General features: G+C 40.3%; 1 protein-coding gene across 1 annotated transcript in view; it reads left to right on the top strand.

The window, feature by feature from the left end:
- Nucleotides 1–19,425, top strand: part of LOC122664737 (probable acyl-activating enzyme 17, peroxisomal) — a 99,009-nt gene that overhangs the window by 39,060 nt on the left and 40,524 nt on the right. The gene's annotated exons all lie outside the window — the stretch shown is intronic.

The raw sequence follows: 19,425 nt of genomic DNA, 5'->3' as shown, positions 1-19,425 counted from the left end.
ATTTGGAGTATTTGGCAGGCCACAAATGAGAGGTCTTTTGAGAAAGAACAAGAGAATTGGGCATCATAAACAGAAGTTGAGACAATTTTCTAGGCGGTTTCTACTTGTGCAGAGTTTAGTGGTATTGTTATTTTAGAAAAAAAAAAAAAAATCAAAGGGGCTTATTTTGTATGGCCGTTACTTTTGTGGTTTCCTTAATGGTTTTCGCAAAGCTCCGGTGTTTGGTTGTAAAGCATAGAGGACATTCCTATCTATTTTATATATTAATTAATTAAATCATTGGTCTTAGTACAATAAACTATTAAATGTTCAATTGGAAGTTGTAAAGAGTTACATCGAATTCTGATATACCATATGTTATGTAAAGATTGATAGTTCTAGTAGATCAGTCATGATTTTGGATTTCATTGTGATGTGGAAAGAAATAGCAAATAGATGACCGAACTTTTAAAAATGTTAAAAGTTGGTTAAATAGTAGGGAGTCGAGCCTCCCGGGTGTTCGAGCTGATCTACGAACACCCTTGCGTCTCTCTCACATTATAGCTTGGTTACGAACTGACTCTGGAACAATCATTAGAAGATGCATTGCCCCGAACCAAACATGAACACTCATGAAACCGAGAGTGCGCCTAGTGTAGGCTTGTGTAGCCTGTGCGGAGAAAGCTCTTCGAGCTAAGCTTTCTCACCCATCATGCATATAGAGCCAAGAAATGGCATTGGGACAACCTTTGCCTACCGCTATATAAACGGGCTAACGCCCATGCAACCAAGCAACGGCTAGCTGTTCTACGACCACCGTTGCGCTAACGCAGCAAGAGAAGCGCTAATGCCCCAACTATAAATGGGCGCGAAAATCGGCTATTTCAGACATAGAACCGGCATATCCACTTTCTTCTTAACCGGGATCTTCCTTCCCCGGCATGGCTCACTCCACATGTGCATACGTTTTCTTGCTGCGCGTGCTAACGCGTCAAAGCATGCTAACGCACAACGGCGCGAGTGATGTTGCTTCTTTGGTCGTAGATCAGCTAACCGTTGCCCTCGTGGAGTTCCTGTCCGTCAGTAAGCCGGTCGGCTAATATCTTGACCTTTTTTGCAGCCGAGCAAAAATCAAACATCTCCGGGCATCTGGTTTCCAAGAGAGATTGGTTAGTCGCCTTCTGTTCATTCTTACCCTGCACTACCGGATATGCTGGTTCTCTAATCACTATAATTGTGTAATGGAGAACAGTCAAGGTACACAAAATTGTCAGGGGATCAGCTTATTGCACTAGTTGTCCCACCTTGATTTTTTTGCACCTCCAAAGGGTGGAATGTGTTGGATTGTATGGGCCAGAATACCGTGGGGGTATTCTGGACTTTTTACTTCTTTTGTTTTGTGTACAGCCATGTCGGCTATGTTAGGGACAATTTTGTCCATGTATTTTTTAACTCTTTATTATAAATCCATAGCTTGGGGTCTTTCTTAGACTATCCAAGCATTCAGCTCTAATTCTGATCCTGTTAACATGGCATCAGAGCAGGTTTTGAATTAGGGCTCTCCTCTCCTCCATTTTCGATCTCCTCTTTCTCTTCTCTTTCTCGATCTCACTTTCCTCTCCTTTTTTTCTCTTTTGTTCCTTATTATTTCATAGGGTAGCACTAATGAGGTGATCTATAGATCCAGTTGCTGCCCTCCATCACCTCATTCCATGCTATAACAATTCTGATTGATAAGGGTTTGCTCTCTGCCTGCGAAATTTGAAGACTTCATATTTTGGATTGATTCAATCTCCATTACAAGGAATCTCTCCACCTCTTTGAAGATCAAGACCTGCGGCAGTTTATTAGCCAAGCCTCTATCTCCAGCCAGCAATTCTGAAGGCCTCCTCCTCGATCGAATTTTTTCAGGTTTTCCCAAAACCCTGCAAATATCGGGGTACTTCTTTCTGTTGGTGCTGATTTTTGGAAGGTGATTCAGTAGTCCTACAGGCCCACTCGATCCTAATTTCAGCTTCATCAAGTGTTTTTTTGACAGCCTTTTTCCCAAAGTCGATCTCAACACCATCAGGGTTTTCTCAAAACCTTGAAAAAATCGATCTCAGGGATTTACATGTTTGTTGCTGCTGATTTTTGGAGGCACATCTGATAATCTTTCTGTTAACAAAACCGAAATATGGAATTGCTTGGATGATCAATGTGATCAGCCCAAGGCTTATATTTATAATGTGAAAAATAATACTGTGACAATAATACCCCTGCCATAGCCGACATAACTAGGCAGTGCATAAATAACAAAATAAAATACCCAAAAAGACCAGAATACCCCCAGGGTATTCTGGGTATTCTGGTGTACATTATTCAACACTCCCCCTCAAGTTGGAGCAAAGATGTCTATCATGCCCAACTTGACTAGCTTAGGGTGAAATAATTTCCCAGACAATCCCTTGGTGAAGATATCAGCAAGTTGATCAGCAGATGTCACAAAGGGAACACAAATCAGTCCTTCTTCTAACTTTTCCTTGATGAAATGCCTATCCACCTTAACATGCTTGGTATGATCATGCTGTACTGGGTTGTGTGCTATGCTGATTGCAGCCTTGTTGTCACAGTACAACATCATAGGAAGACGAATAGGAACGCCAAGATCTTGTAGCAAACCTTTGAGCCAGAGTAACTCACAAATACCTTGTGCCATAGCTTGAAACTCAGCTTCGGCACTAGAACGAGAAACTACATTTTGCTTTTTGCTACGCCAAGTAACAAGATTTCCACCTACAAAGGAGCAATACCCAGAGATAGACTTGCGATCCGCAGAACCAGCCCAATCGGCATTAGTATATGCCTCTATCCGTAGGTGACCATGTGCAGACAGAAGAATGCCTTTTCCAGGAGCTGACTTTAGATAGTGCAGAATACGAAGAACAACCTCCATATGAGAAAAGTAGGGATCATGCATAAACTGACTCACAGTACTAATGGCAACAGCAATGTCAGGACGAGTATGTGAGAGATAAATCAGCTTCCCTACAAGCCTTTGGTACCGGCCTTTATCAACAGGCTCACCCTCTTTTTCCTTGAGAGGAACAGTAGGATCGATAGGAGTATCTGAAGGGTGACAGCCTAACAACCCGGTTTCAGCTAATAAGTCTAGGACATACTTCCTTTGGGAGAGAAAAATGCCCTTAGAGGATCTGGCAACCTCAATCCCAAGAAAGTATCGTAGTTTTCCTAGATCTTTAATCTCAAATTCTTGTCCAAGTAAGGTTTTCAACTGTCTGATCTCATCACTATCATTGCCAGTAACCACTATGTCATCAACGTAGATTATAAGAACAGTGAGTTTTTCACCAACCCTCTTTATAAAGAGTGTGTGATCAGCATTACTCTGCTTATAGCCCACAGAATCATAGCCTTGTGGAACCAGCCAAACCATGCTCAAGGTGACTACTTCAGCCCATATAGTGCACATTTCAGTTTACACACTTTACCTTGGCTTTTGTCACAAGAGAACCCTGGTGGAATGTCCATGTGTACCTCCTCATCCAGTTCTCCATTTAGGAAAACATTTTTTACATCCAGTTGCTGCAAATCCCATCCAAGGTTGACTGCACAGGATAATAACACACGAACAGTATTCCGCTTTGCAACAAGTGCAAAGGTTTCCTGGTAATCAATGCCGTATGTCTGAGTGAACCCCTTGGCCACTAGTCGTGCCTTATACTTATCCACGATGCCATTCGCCTTCTGTTTCACTACAAACACCCACTTACATCCAACTGTTCTCTTCCCAGGTGGAAGAACCACAAGCTCCCTCGTGTTATTTTTCTTCAAGGCCTCCATTTCTTCCATCATTGCTGCTTTCCACTTTCCATCTGATAGAGCTTCCTGCCAATTGTTAGGAATATGAACAAAAGAAAGAGAAGAAACAAAAGCACAAAAGGATGGGTAAAGGGAGTCATAAGAAACAACATGAGATATGGAATGCTGAGTGCAAGTCCTGACACCTTTGCGAAGAGTAATAGGTAACTTAGGAGAAGGAACATTACCAGGTGGAGAGGCAGGTTCTGGATCCAGGTTCGGCAATTAGATGGGTACTAGAGCAACAGTTGATTGAACCTACTTATGTTTCCTTGCATAGGTTTTCACAGTATTGTCATCAATACTCCTCTAAAATTCACTAATAGTTCTTTGGACAGGAGTCTGGACGGGGTTAGTTTGCTCCCCCTGAATAGGGATGGTCTCCCCTTGTATAGGGACCTCTCCCCCTGACTCAGAGGGAGGACTAGGAGTAGGCCGAACTGGTACAGGCTCATTGTAAACAGACTGGAGTGGAGGTGGAGAGTCTATGGTCAACACATCTTCACTAACACTCTCCCCCTGAAGGTGGGGACACATAATAGGAAACACTCTCATGAAAGATGACATCCATGCTAACCAATGTCCGGCGGGATGGAGGGTAATAACATTTGTACCCCTTCTGAGTAGCAGAGTAACCTAAGTAAATGCAGCGGAGACTACGTGGTTCAAGTTTACCAAGGGACCTGGTATCCATGGCATAACAGACGCAGCCAAACACCTTAGGGGGGACAACAAAGGAAGAAGAGCCAAGTAGGAGCTCAACAGGGGGTCTGGAATGAAGAACCCGACTGGGCAGCCTATTAATTAAATAGGCTGCAGTAAGGACAGCATCCCCCCAATAAAGGGAAGGGACATTGCGGGCAAACATAAGGGCCCTAGCTACCTCTAAGAGGTGGCGGTTTTTCCTCTCAGCCACACCATTTTGGGCTGGAGTGTCAACACAGCTGGTCTGATGTAGGATTCTATAGGCAGCAAGGTATTTTTGGAACTGACCTTCCATATACTCTGTCCCATTGTCACTCCTCAAAATTCGAAGAGTGGCATTGAATTGGGTCTTAATTAACTGGTGAAAATGCTGAAAACATGAAAAGACTTCATTTTTTGTGTGCATGAGGTAGACCTAAGTGAACCTAGAATAATAATCAATAAAGGTGACATACCACCGATGACCGGAAAGAGAAACCTTTCTACTAGGACCCTACACATCAATATGAACAACATGAAATAAGGAAGATCTTTTATTAGAAATGGGATAATTTGAACGTGTCTGTTTGGCCAAGACACATGGCTCACAAAAAAAGTCTTTCTTATTACAATCTTTAACTAATGCTGGAAATAAATTGGATAAAGTACCTAAAGGGGGATGTCCTAGTCTAGAGTGCCATTTGTGTAATTCAGAAGAGAAAGATGCAGGGTGACAGAGCCTAGAAGGTAATGCCTGGGTAGATGCAGGGTCGCCATCAAGCAGGTACAATCCGCCATGCACTTTACCCGATCCAATCGTCTTCCCCGAGTCCAGTTCCTGAAAAACACATTGAGTAGGAAAAAATGTCACTTTACAATTCAGAGATTTGGTGATAATGCTAATGGAGAGAAGATTAGTGGTAAACTTGGGAATATGCAACACAGATGACAATGTAAGAGAAGGAGAACATTTAATGGATACTTTCCTTGAGATTGAGGAGAGGGACCCATCAGCAATTTTGACTTTATCTTTACCGGAAGCAGGAAAATATGTATTGAAGAGGCTAGAAGAACCTGTCATGTGATCAGTGGCACCGGAGTCTATAATCCAAGGAGTGGAGACTACCGATGCGTAATGACCAGCAAAGGAAATACCTGAACGGGCAAAGGAGCCTGAATTGGCAGCAGATGTCTGCAACAGACGCCGGGGAGCTTGGAATTTTTCCTGAGAGAAACCAATGTCAGCAGTGGGGGCTGGAGCTACACTTTCAGTGTGATTGGCTTTGTTTTTAGGCTTAGCACGACCACTTTTGGCCTCAAAATCAGCAGGCTTCCCATGTAGCTTCCAACACTGTGCCTTAGTGTGATACGGTTTGTGGCAATGATCACACTTCACAGATTCTTTGGCTGTAGCAGCAACAACAGCAATACTGTCAGATGAAGGAGTCAGGGTGGAGCTAGTAGTCTGTAAGGCTGATCTCTCAACTTCAGGAGTAACCATCATAGCAGCCCGACGGGTCTCTTCACTGTGAACATAAGAAAAGGTCTCCTCCAAAGTGGGGAAAGGAACCTGACCAAGAACTTGGAACTTGTACCCGAATAGGATCATACTCATCATTAAGGCCAGCCAGAAAATCATACACCCGAAACTGGTCCACATAAGAGTGATAGGCAGTAATGTCGGCAGTAGTAGTAGGCTAAAAGTGAGCATAGTGATCCAATTGCTACCATAAACATTTGAGGGCAGCATAGTATTTAGTGACAGACAACTCCTTTTGAGTAGTGTTTTGGAGTGTCTTCCTGATCTCATAAACCTGAGCACCACTTCTTGATCGACCATAGGTTCCCTTGATAGCAGTCCATATCTGAGTAGCAATGTCAAGGAGGAGATACTGACTAGAGAGGTCAGTGTGCATAGAATTCAGAACAAAGGACATCACTATAGCATCGTTGGCAGCCCATTTAGTACGGGCAGCACCTTCCTCAGTGGGCTGTTTGGTAGTGCCAGTAAGATGGCTAGTGAGTCCCCTACCAGCCACGGTCAAGGATAGAGATTTGGCCCAAATCAAATAGTGCGTACCATCAAGCTTAATGGCAGCAGCATATGGAAGAAAATCAGACCTAGTCTGACCATCGTTGTCAGAAGTAGCTGTGGTAATATCAGAGTCCGGCATGATGATGATAAGTAGGGCAAAAATACTAGAAGAAGCAGCCGAAGATAGGGTATGAAAAACCCCTTGGTAGCAGCAACACAATCAGCCCTAACCCCAAATATCGATTAAGTTGCAGGGTTTTGAAAAACCCTGAAAGAGGTGATCGATTAGGGTTAGGGGTCTTCAAAAAAATCTGAAAGAGGCTGAAAATTTTGTCGAGTACTCTGTGTGGTGGGAGAGACACACCCTCCAAAAATCAGCAACAGCCGAAACCTAAAACCCCAAAATTGAAAAGTCAGGGTTTTGAAAAAAACCCTGAAAGTAAGATCGATTGAGGGAAGAGAGCTCCAATGCTGAATGTAGGGCTGCAGTAGTTGCTGTCCAATGGTGCGAGAGAGGAACCTCCAAAGGTGAACAATCAAACTCCGATGATAAGTATGTCTGATCTTCAAGGAGAGGGCTTCCAAAAAATCGCAGAGAAGAACAGGGCAGCAGCTATTGCAGATGTTAATCAATCTTGTAGAACATAAATTGAGGTATGTAGAGGGCAGCAGCTAGATCATCTGATCACCTCATTAGTGATGCCCTTAAGCAAAAAGGAAAAAACCAAAAAAAATGAGGAGTGGAAGAAGAAGATGGAGAGGAAGGAAAACGATGGAGAGGGAGGGGAAGTTTTGTAACCTAGATAAGAGAAATAGGCTCTGATACCATGTTAACAAAACTGAAATATGGAATTGCTTGGATGATCAATGTGATCAGCCCAAGGCTTATATTTATAATGTGAAAAATAATACTGTGTGACAATAATACCCCTGCCATAGCCGACATAGCTAGGCACTACATAAATAACAAAATAAAATACCTAAAAAGACCAGAATACCCCCACAGTATTCTGGTGTACATTATTCAACACTTTCAAAGAGTCTCTCCTCTTTCTGGACATTATATTAGAGTATTTAGTGGGTTTCTCATCATCACAGCCTCTCTCTGCGATTTTGGCTTCTCTGTTGCAATTATGGGTGACTCTACTACTTCCACTACTACTTCTGATTATGATGGCCAAGGCAAAACAAAATATCACAATTTTCCTCCTAATCCCATCAAACTGGATGGCTCAAACTTCCTACTATGGTCTCGGTCTGCCTCCTTTGTCATTGCTGGCCGTGGCCTTACTGGCCATATTGATGGCACCAGTGTTATGCCGGCTGAACCTGGTCCTCTTCAAACTAGGTGGTTTGCCAACAATGGGGTTCTCATGTCATACCTGATTGGTTCTATGACTTCAGACCTTGCACATGGGTTTCTTCTCCTTGACATAGCTTTTCAGATTTGGTTGGCTTGCAAGGAAACATACAGGCAGCTTGGCAATGATGCCCATGTTTATGAACTCAGGAAGAAGGTCTTGCATACTACTCAGGGAGAATTATCAGTCTCTAAATACTATGCTACTCTATGCAGCCTTTGGCAACAATTGGACTACTTTTCTGATTTCCACCCTACTACAGCTACTGACATTGCTGCCTATAAGAAACATGTGGACAAGATCAGGGTCTATGACTTCTTGGCAAGGTTGAATGTAGAGTATGACCAGGTTCATGTTTAAGTGTTGGGCAATCTTTCTTTTCCCACGCTTGAACAGTCTTATTCCTTGGTCTCCTCGGAAGAAAACCGTAGGGCTGCTATGTTACACCGTCCTATTACTGAAAGATCAGCCCTACAGGCTGCTGCCCTGACTCCTATTGCACTTGTTGGAAATCTCTCTCTTGGTAATTCTACTCCAGGAACTGTTACTTGTGAGCAAGGATTTAAGTCTCGGTATCGGGTATCGTATCGGTCAGGCGATTTTAAGAGACGTATCGTATCGTATCGTATCGGAGATACGTATCGATCGGTGCAGAAACGCATGAAAATGATCAAAATACACATGAAAATACACTTTTGGACACAAAAAACAATATAAACAAGCAGTTTGTGTCATATATCATGCATATATACTAAGAATTGTGAATAATCAATAACCAGACAAGTGCAGCACTTTGAAATTGTTATAAAAGATTAAATGATGAAATTCTTTACATATAGAGTCACTCTATTGCCATGAAGAATGTCGGGGTGGATCAAAGTCATTTCTGTAAGGGTCTTTAACAATAGGAGCGACTAGGATGATGTTGTGTACTGTCCGAACATAAGCACAATACTGAGCCCAGTCAAAATACTGATGGTAGTGACTCTCCCACTCGTAGTAGAATCGTGTACTTGCTTCCTGGAGTGGCTAATGTCACGACAAAGACTAGGTTGTGCTTGTGCTTGATTCTCTCCGTATCCATAACTTCCATACCCTACAGAAGCCCCATGTCCATAGCCTGAAGAAGAACCTGATGCATAATGCCCATGGTCTGATGAAGCACCAGCATAATCAGAACTAATGCTAAGTGACTCCATGCCACTCATAAGCACATCACTATCATATGGATTGTGGGAGCGCTTGGCAGACTTGCCCTTATGCGGCTTCCGCGAGTAAGTCTTATGGCTAGCAGGCTCAGCACCAAGATCCATATCTTGGGTAGTATGTGTGTATCCTGCCTCACATGTGAACTGAACCCCAGCACGATGTTGTGAAGCCTCATGGCCACCACCACTACCTCCAGCACCATGGCCACCACCACCACCACCACCACTACCATCATCATCATCACCATCGTCGTCTTCATCCTCATCATCAACATGTTGTTGAGTTCCTCCATACGGATGACCTGACCTCGTCCTCCTGACTAAACCTTCTTCAGAGCTACTTTCATTTTCTTCAACATTAGGACAAGGAGTAGCAACAACAGAACCACCACCACCATCACCATCACCATCACCATCGTCGTCTTCATCCTCATCATCAACATGTTGTTGAGTTCCTCCATACGGATGACCTGACGTCGTCCTCCTGACTAAACCTTCTTCAGAGCTACTTTCATTTTCTTCAACATTAGGACAAGGATCTTGTGATGGTGGCTGTGTTGCATCCTCATCCATCTGTTGAATGATGCTCTCTATCACTGGATCAGGTTTGGTTGTCTGGCGATCCTCACTTAATTGATCCATCACCAATACCTTATCGGTATCTTCTATCCATGCTCTAACTGGATCTTCATCGTCAAGTAGGTGGTTGATGTTGATTGGGTTGACATCTACATCATCTCCTTCTCTTTCCAGCTCTAAATATTTAAGCTTCAGCTTCATGTTGTAATGGACATACACTAGCTTATCCAACTTTGAATAACTGAGACGATTCCGGGTTTGGTGTGTATCAACCCGAATGTACTCGATTACGTTCGCAGCCACTAGAGGATGCCGTCGGGGATAATACTCGAATTGCAATTCGGGTTAAGTGTGGAGCACTAGTACCCCCATAATTGAGCCACCAATTAGCTGCACAATAATAAATGAAATATTAAAAGACAAAACCTTAAAACAAATTTTAAATGATATAATAAATTAGGTAAACCTAACTTACCTGGGCGTTGTGTGCTCCTAGCATGGATAGCCATTCTATCAGCAAAACCACGAGTGGCCTCCCGAAAATACTTAGCCTAGAGAGGTATTAAAAAAAAAAATATATTAGTTCCACTTCCACCAATCACTCTATTCTTGGTTTCAATCATTTATACAACTAATTTAGTTCTAACCTCATCCATGGCAAGTGTGGCCTTCGCTACATCTGGCTCCATTCTGTTCACAACATTCCTTAGGGCACGCAATAGATCCGGTCTACACCCTATATCATTGGAGTATTGGATATCCGGATTCAAATAATATGCTGCACATGGTTTGTAATGGATGGTTAGAAACCTAGAAATTCTAATAATAAATAAATAAATAGTAACTTACTAACTACTAAGTGTTTAAAATGAAACCAAAGTCATATACTTATAAGATTACCTGCCCAATGAACATCTTGAACCAACATATTTTCCCATCGATCGGATATAATCTTCAAATACTTCTTGTTTGATGTTGGATTATTCTCATGTATTTTTCTCTTCACACATCCCATGGCATCTACCATCTTACCCATGGTCTGTTCTTTATCCCCATCAACCTCTCGAAGCAGACAAAAGAGTGGCATCATAACATTATAAAGTCGGCCCATTGCAGCCCAAAAATTTGAGGAGGTAACAAGATCTTGAACAAATCTCCCAATTTCAGACCTTGCATAATTGCTAGTCAACCACTCAGTAGAGGTGAACATCTGTAGCAGCCCATGCTTTCGGGAAATGAGGCTATCAATTGCAATGTAATTTGTTGCAAATCTTGTTGTTGCAGGCCTCACTAAATCCCTTTGTGTATAACTCCTCATCAATGCCAAAACCCAACTATGGTTGTAAATAAAGTTGGTGATTTTCCTTGCATTACCAACCAACTTTTGGACCTTGGGCAATTCTCCTATGTCCTTAAACATCAAATCTATGCAATGAGCTGCACATGGTGTCCAAAATAAATGTTGCCTCTTTAACATAAGCAACTGACCAGCTTTCTTGAAATTTGCTGCATTGTCAGTTACTACTTGGACAACATTTTCTTCTCCTATGTCCTCCACAACTTCATCCATTAACTTGTACAAGTAGTTGGCATCTTTGATTTCACTAGATGCATTGACCGACTTGTGGAAGATCGTCCTTCCATCACAGTAGATAAGAAAATTGATGATGGATAATCTTGTTGGTCCACTCCATCCATCACACATGATGGTCACTCCATATAGTGGCCACTTCTCCTTGAACCTCTCTACATACTCATGCACCTCTTGGACAATATCATCCAAGTAAGGCCCAGCAATCTCATGAGGTGTGGGTGGCTTAACATTTTTCCCACACCGCTGAATCTCCTTTACCATGGCCTTGAAGTGGGGATCTTTGGCCTTATGTGGTGGAATCATAGAACTGTGGAACCATCTGGAGATTGCTCTGCCTATCCTTTTACTAAGTGTTTTGGGTTGAAAGCTTTCTTCAATCCTCTGTTGGCTAGCATCCCTTGCTCTATAGACATTAGGATCCATGTCTCTGATATCTGGGCTCTTCTTTCTCTTACCCTTACCACTCTTTGTAAACCGGTCAAACATCCCCTTCACACTGGTTGCTCTACTAAGGCCAACAGGCTGCTTACCCTTACTTAGAGATGGACGACAAGAGGAGCCAACACCAATATCTACAGGGCCCTGGCTGGGTCGAGTTGATTGACTTCTAATCAATTGCTCAGCTCTCCATTGTTGCTCTTTTGCTTCATGTCTTGATTGTTTCATCGCCAATGCCAACTCTGGGTCCTCCTCTGCTTCCATATCCGATCCTTCATAATCTTCAAGATCTTCCATCAAATTTTTCACCAATGCATCAACATCATCATGTGCTTGCTTGGATTTTTTTTTGGAATCTCTAAGGTGTTTTTGCATTGCCCTGCTTAACTCTACAGGGCACTGTGTACACTTGGAAACATTTCCATATCCTCCTGCCATGTGCTCTTTTTGCCGAGTTACCCCACCTCCAAGATGTTGGGTGTCACAGAAGTTGCACTGTGTATGCAATCTATTATTGTTTATTTTGGTACAATAAGACCACCCAATGTCTTGTTGTCGCGGCATCGTCCTAAATACCAAACAAAAGTAGATAACTATATAAGATATATATTAAACAATATTCAAATCCACAAATCAATAATTTATTATTTATACAACTATACAAGTATAGACACACATTATGATGCATGTCATGCATTGCATCATCTTCTTTTATTTACTACCTAGCAAAGTTGCCATAAACAATATTTAAACATTTTTATATTTTCTACAACTAGTTACACATTATTTAATTTTTTAAATAATTAAAAAAAATGACATAATATACTACATATATGAATCTAAGTTTTTGATTCTATTTCAGCCAATTATACATTTGATCAAACTATAATGAAAGAGTAGATGGAAAAATCAGATTTTTTACATTTTTTTAAGTATTTTATAAATTCAGAAAATACCCAAAAAAAAAAAAAAAAAATACAGATTTTAGGGTAAATGTATAATCTTCTTGGGATGTCATACATCTATACATAATGTACTCCATATCTTATAAACATTACCATTTGTTTTAAAGTTAAGAAGAAAAAAAAAAAAAATTTCATTTTAAAGAAGGAATTTTCGGTTTTGGGTAAAAATGGTCAAAGAAACATGGATTTGAAACCAAATCTTTGTAAATGCATACAAAGAATGCAATTTCTATGTTTGTTTAACATATTCTCTTTGATTCATACCAAAAAACATACCAATAATCAAAGATTAAAGCAAAAGATTCAAGTTTTTTTCAAAAAACTTACCTAACCCTTCAAGAACAGCTTTTGAATTCGAATGTAGGCTGTTAGATCCACCAAATGATGTGATTTCAGCTCCTCTAAGTTCGTTTTTGGCAAAGAATTGAAAGCCCTCAAGAAATCTTACCGAAAAAGCAAGTTTAAATGTGTTTTTGGAAGGGTTTCTCAAAGCTGGGAAGACCTTTTTTCCGCCTGGACTGCTAGAAATCGAGTTTTGGGTGAAAATGATGAAATGGCCATGTGTTTTTTAAGTTAACGATACATACCGAGACGTATCGAGTCGTCTCGATACATATCGTTTTTTAAATATAATAAAATAAATTTTTTTAAAAACTCTCGGACATTTGTATCGATACGTATCGATCGTATCGTATCGTATCGACGCCGGTCGATCGTCTCGGTCGATGCGTCTCGTCTGATCGAGACATTTACATTTTAAAAAAAAAAAGATACGTCTCGGCCTGTATCGTATCGACCACGACCGATGCCGAGACGTATCGGCCGAGACGATACGATACGCACCGAGACTTAAATCCTTGTTTGTGAGTACTGTCACAAACATTACCACACCAAAGACAAATGTTGGAAACTTCATGGGAAACCAGCCGACTTTGAAGCTAAACGGGCTGCCAAGAAGAAGACAAAAAACAAGGCAAATCACTCTGAAGCTATTATTACAGCCTTGCTTACTGACATTGGTCTATCCCAGGATGATCTGCAGGCTTTCCTACGTGTACTAAGGTCTTCCGCTGTTGCTGCCTCTACTACATCCGCTACTGCCAATTCTTCTGTTCCTTCAGGGTCAAACTTTGCCCAATCAGGTATTTCATTTGGTTGTCATTGTGCTGTAGTAGCTTACTGTTGGCAGAATCGTGGGTTAGAAAGAGAGAAGGAGAGAAAATAATAGCTTAGAATGTTGTTTCATTGATAGGTAAAGGGGAAATTACAAAGAGACTAAACTAGGCGATGTAGGACTAAAACCCACATAGCCGACATAAACTTAATAATATAAGAAGAATAAAACTACCCCAAAAAGACCAGAATACCCCCACGGTATTCTGGAGTACATATTCCAACACTCCCCCTCAAGCTGGATTATACAAATAAGTAAAGAAAGAACTCAAAGAAGATCCAGCTTGAACTAAAGAAAAAAAAATTCCTAATAATGCTAACACTCCCCCTCAAGTTGGCACATACAAGGTACTAATGCCCAACTTGAACAAAATGGAAAAAAACTAAGTTGCAGTAGAATCCAGCTTGACATATGAATTCAGCTCTCAAATAAACCTTCAAGAACTTGAAAAAATAGATCTTCAAAATTTGGGTAGACTCGATCAGCAAACAGGGACTGGAATGTCTTCCAAAAAAGGCAGCTTTCACCAATCTTCTAGTGCTGTCCAGTGATGAATCTCTGAATGATAATCTTGAAGATAAGTAACTAGGATAGCGAGCAGATGAATCAAGCAGCAGAAAAGATCAAGCAGCGGAAAAAATCAACCCAACTGTAGAACCTCATATAGGCAGGCAATAACCAAACATCTTCAATACTTTAATACCTCAATCTCCCCCTTACGGCAAACTTAACCCAATAACAAAGTAGATACACAATGGCAATAGTGGAAACTTTGATCTTCTATGTTTTGCATCAAGTGTTCCTGCAAGTTCTGCTTCTACAATGTCTGCAGGTGTATTGTACATAATCTCCCCCTCACGTGTAGTCGTACACGTGGACATAACATAGATGCTATAAGTGATAGGGGCAAAAACATAATATTCCAGAATTTTCCAAGATGTGCTAAGGGTAATGGAAAAGGAAGAAATGGCAAATTAGAGAATAACATTATCGTTCAAAGTGGTTATGGGTATATGCCAAAGGTATGTTTTGGGAGGTGGTGAAGTGAAAAGAGCAATGGGATAATGAACCATGGACTAAGCAACACAGTAATCTAAAACCTTTTTCAATCGATCAAACTAATTCCAAAACACCAATCTCCAATGATCAGATCTGAATCATAAAAAAAACAGGTCTAATTTGTAGAAGGAGAAGGCACCATTCTTAAAAAACTTGATCGATCTTCACATAAGGAAGAACCAGTGTGCAAAATTCCAAACTATAAACTCCCACATGCTAAATAGAACTGACGAAAATATCTGGACAGCAATTGATGTAAGAAGCTTCAACAAAAAAACTTGGATCAGATCTGAATTAGTGAACATTGCTAGGATCGAGCTCTCAAAGTAAGCCGGATATGAACCAGAAAAGCTTCACAGAACTGACCAGGTTCATAGTTGCAACCAATAACCTTGGAACACACTGTTGTAATCCCAAATAAGCTGATCTCCAGGGTAGTAGATTCGAGTCTTTAATAATGAAAGAAATTCGATCTCCAATAGTAGGATACTCAGTCTCAATAACAAGGCAGCCAGCAGTAGTCCTCATAGAGGTAATATAGTGCTAAATCTTGCGAAATCTTGGTCGAGATCTCGAATATTTCGCGTATCTCGACTTGACCGAAATGAAACAGTAGCTCGAATAAAAAAAATGTAAAAACTCGATCGAAATTTCGACCATCTCACGATATCTCGAGACAAAATCAAAATCTTACGAGATATCGAGATTCCTTTTTCAAAAGTAGCTTTATAAATACCAAAACTCTTGAGACTTAACAAGCTCTGGTTTTTTGGGTTTTTTTCTCCTTGTTCTTCATCCTTTCACTTCTCCTTACTGATTCTTGCACCGGCCTTCGAATCTTCGCCGCATCTACGCTGGAGAACACACCATTAGCACATTTGTGAAGCTTTTCCACTATTTCAGGTAAAATCAATTTCCCTAAAAATGCTTTTTTGAAAGAAGCATGATTAATATTTGTTTGTATGTGATGAAATTAGTATATGTTAGACTCCGGAGGCCGATCTACAACTTCACGGTGTCAAAATTTTTTTTCTATATATATATATATATTATTTATTTTTCTGCTTCAAAAGTTTGATTTTCATACAATAAGAATGTAAAAAAAAATTAGGGGTTATGTACATTGTATGGTGATCAATTAAATATCTTCTCTATCCATTCCTAGTTTTGAGTACGACTCCCACTCACAGGGACGTAGTGGATCATCTTTTGTAGATGACATCTTTTCCTATCAAACCACCAGTCGTACCCGTACATACTCCTAGAGGCGTAATATCATAGTGGATCAGTAGGTAGTACTTCTTTACAGTTTGGTGACCCAGATCCTAGGATAGGTTACTTTCAGTATGTTGATGATGCAATTTACATGGCCACTGTGGATGACTACACTCGTCTCTTCTCCCATACTATGACGTGGCATTCATTTGTCCTACAGTCGGAGAACAATGGACGTCGGTTCCATCGGACTATTTGTGCGGTTAATCCTGGACGTTAGAGTAATTATTATTAGAATATTTGTAAACATTTGAGTCACTAGATGACTACTTGTCTTGTATTGGATTATTGGGGATATTGTCATATTGATATCATCTTCTTAACCTATTATTTACTTATTGCACTTAATATTATGACTTAAGTTATGGCTTATGAGTCGTTCACTTTATGTTTCCAACTTCCAAGTCAATTTATTTGTTTAAATTGCTTATTAATCATTAATTTATTATATTCTCTAGTCCTTAAAGTCTTAAACAATGTGTATGTGTAATTAACTAAGTTATACATTAGGATTCAACCGTACATTGCCAATCAATGGTGCAAATCCAAAACACCACTTTGGGTGACTATTTTTGCAATTTGAACATTTAAATGTGTTTATATAGCCTAAAATATGGTTTCCATGAAGTTTCAAGCCTTAACTTGGCCTAAAACCCACCGAAATGACCTGTCGAAACATAACAAAAAAATGCAAAATTTCGACCGAAATATCCGAAATTTCAAATATTTCAGATATTTCGGTCAGCCCGAAACACCGAAATGAAACGAGTTTACGAACTATGAGAGGCAACAGTAACATGTCAACCAGTCATGCTTACAGAAGCCAATTAATAAAACCAGCAATATATGTAGTAAAGCTCAATAGAACCAGCAAATAAAAGACAAATAACCCGACAGATCCATAGGTAGTTGAAGCAGCCAGCCACATAGGATCAAGTAAAAAAAAGGTTGATAATTGGAGAAACTGAGCCATAAGATTGAACCTGAATTTTTATCCAAATATAACTGATGAATGATGCTGAAATATGGGATGAATACTCCTCTGATGGTTATAAAACTCTCCTAAAAAAATCAGCAAGAGAGGACATCCCTTCCCCTAAGATTGATTAAAGTCAGGGTTTTATAAAAAACCCTAAAAGTGAAGATCGATTGTAGGGAAGGGGGCTTCAACAAAAGTGATGATGACTTGTCAAAGGTGATGTCTTCTGGTAATAGATGCTGACCTCAATTGCGGGAATGGATTTTCAGTTCGAATAATCAATCTCCTTGGCGATTGAGACTTGATCTTCAAGTGGTAGAAACACCAAAAAGTGCAGAAAAAATAGGGCAGCAGCTATCTTGTGTAAAATAACTTCTTCAAGCCATGAATAATTGAAGTAAATTTCCTCTCTTGATAGTAGAAATACCTCCAAAAAACTCCAGCAGCAAGCAAGCAACCCTAACCCTAAAATCGATATGTGTCAGGGTTTTGTAAAAACCCTGAAAAGGAGATCGTTTGGGGTTAGGGGTCTTCAAACACTTGGAAAAAGGCTAATACTGAGGTCGAGTGGTCCTTGTAGTTGGAGTAATCAGCCCTCAAAAAATTAGCAAAAACTGAAACCTGAAAGTCGGGGTTTTAAGCAGGTTAAGGAAATTTTGCTATAGAAACAAATCCAGCCATCAGAATGAGTTCAAACTTTGGTCGAGTAGAGCTTGTAGTAATAGGGAATCACCCCCAAAAAATCAGCTGCATCTGAAAAAGGAAAACCTAAAATCGATTGGAGTCAGGGTTCTGAAAAACCCTGACAAGTTGAGATCGATTTGGGTATGGGGTTGGAAAAGTTAATAAAAGATGGATAGAAAGAAAAAAGGGAAGGAAGACAATGGAATAGGGTAGAAGGGTGCTGGAAAAGGGTGCACAGGAGGCCCCAACAATGGAGGATCAGTTTTCATTCGGTAGAAATCAGATCTCTAAAAAATTCTGGACAGCTCCAATATTGCAAGTATGACTCCAGCAGATTTTGAACATAATTTTTTTAATATAAAAAAGTAGAAAGGGAGGGGGGCAGCAACTAAATCATTGGTATGCTGTATTTACCTCATTAGTGCTGCCCCTTTACAAGGTTGAAAAGAAGAAAAACAGAAGAAGGAGAAGCCGAGAAAGGGAGAAGAAGGGAGAAGATCGATTGAAGAGATGGATTGGGGTTTTCTTTCTCTTTTTCTGACCTAGATCATACCAGCTCTGATACCATGTTGGCAGAATCGTGGGTTAGAAAGAGAGAAGGAGAGAAAATAATAGCTTAGAATGTTGTTTCATTGATAGGTAAGCCCCTCTATTTATAATAGAAGGGAAATTACAAAGAGACTAAACTAGGCGATGTGGGACTAAAACCCACTTAGTCGACATAAACTTAATAATATAAGAAGAATAAAACTACCCTGAAAGACCAAAATACCCCCACGGTATTCTGGAGTACATATTCCAACACTTACCATCTTTGGATCATAGATTCTGGAGCTACAGATCACATGACTGGTTCCTCTAGCCTTTTCCATCGCTATTCTCCCACTTCTGGGAAAGACAAAGTCAAGGTAGCTGATGGTTCCCTTTTACTCCATCTCTAGCAAGGGAATCATCAACTACACTTCCTCTCTTACTTTGTCTTTTGTTTTGCACATTCCTAATTTTGCTACTAACCTCCTTTGTATTAGTAGTCTTATTCGTGATCTTAATTGCAAAGTAATTTTTTTTCCTTCCCACTGTGTTTTTTAGGATCTGGTGACAGGGAAGATGATTGGATGTGGTAAATTACAAGGTGGATTATACCTGCTTGATGATGGTTGTCTTTCTCTACCAACAACACCTCCTCCACTCCTTCGTCTCTTCAGAACTTTACCAACGGCACTCTAGATTAGGTCACCCCCATTAGGCATGTTATCTTATTTATTTCCTTCTTTAGTAAAAGGTTGTGATAAAAATGATTTTTTTTTTGTGAGGCTTGTGTTCTGGCCAAACAGACACATTCAAGTTATTCTATTTCAAATAAAAGGAGTTCTTGTTTTCATTTGGTGCATCCTGATGTTTGGGGCCCTAGTTGTAAAACTTCTCTTTCTGGTCATTATTGGTTTGTTTCTTTTATTGACTGTCACTCTAGGAACACATGGGTATATCTTATGTACACAAAAAATCAAGTTTTTTATGTTTTCAGCATTTTCATAAAATGGTCCAAAATC

The sequence above is a fragment of the Telopea speciosissima genome, chromosome 6 (assembly GCF_018873765.1).
Source record: "Telopea speciosissima isolate NSW1024214 ecotype Mountain lineage chromosome 6, Tspe_v1, whole genome shotgun sequence".
Taxonomy (NCBI): domain Eukaryota; kingdom Viridiplantae; phylum Streptophyta; class Magnoliopsida; order Proteales; family Proteaceae; genus Telopea; species Telopea speciosissima.
Note: the sequence above shows the minus strand (reverse complement) of the source record. Positions and strands in the feature narration are given on the sequence as shown.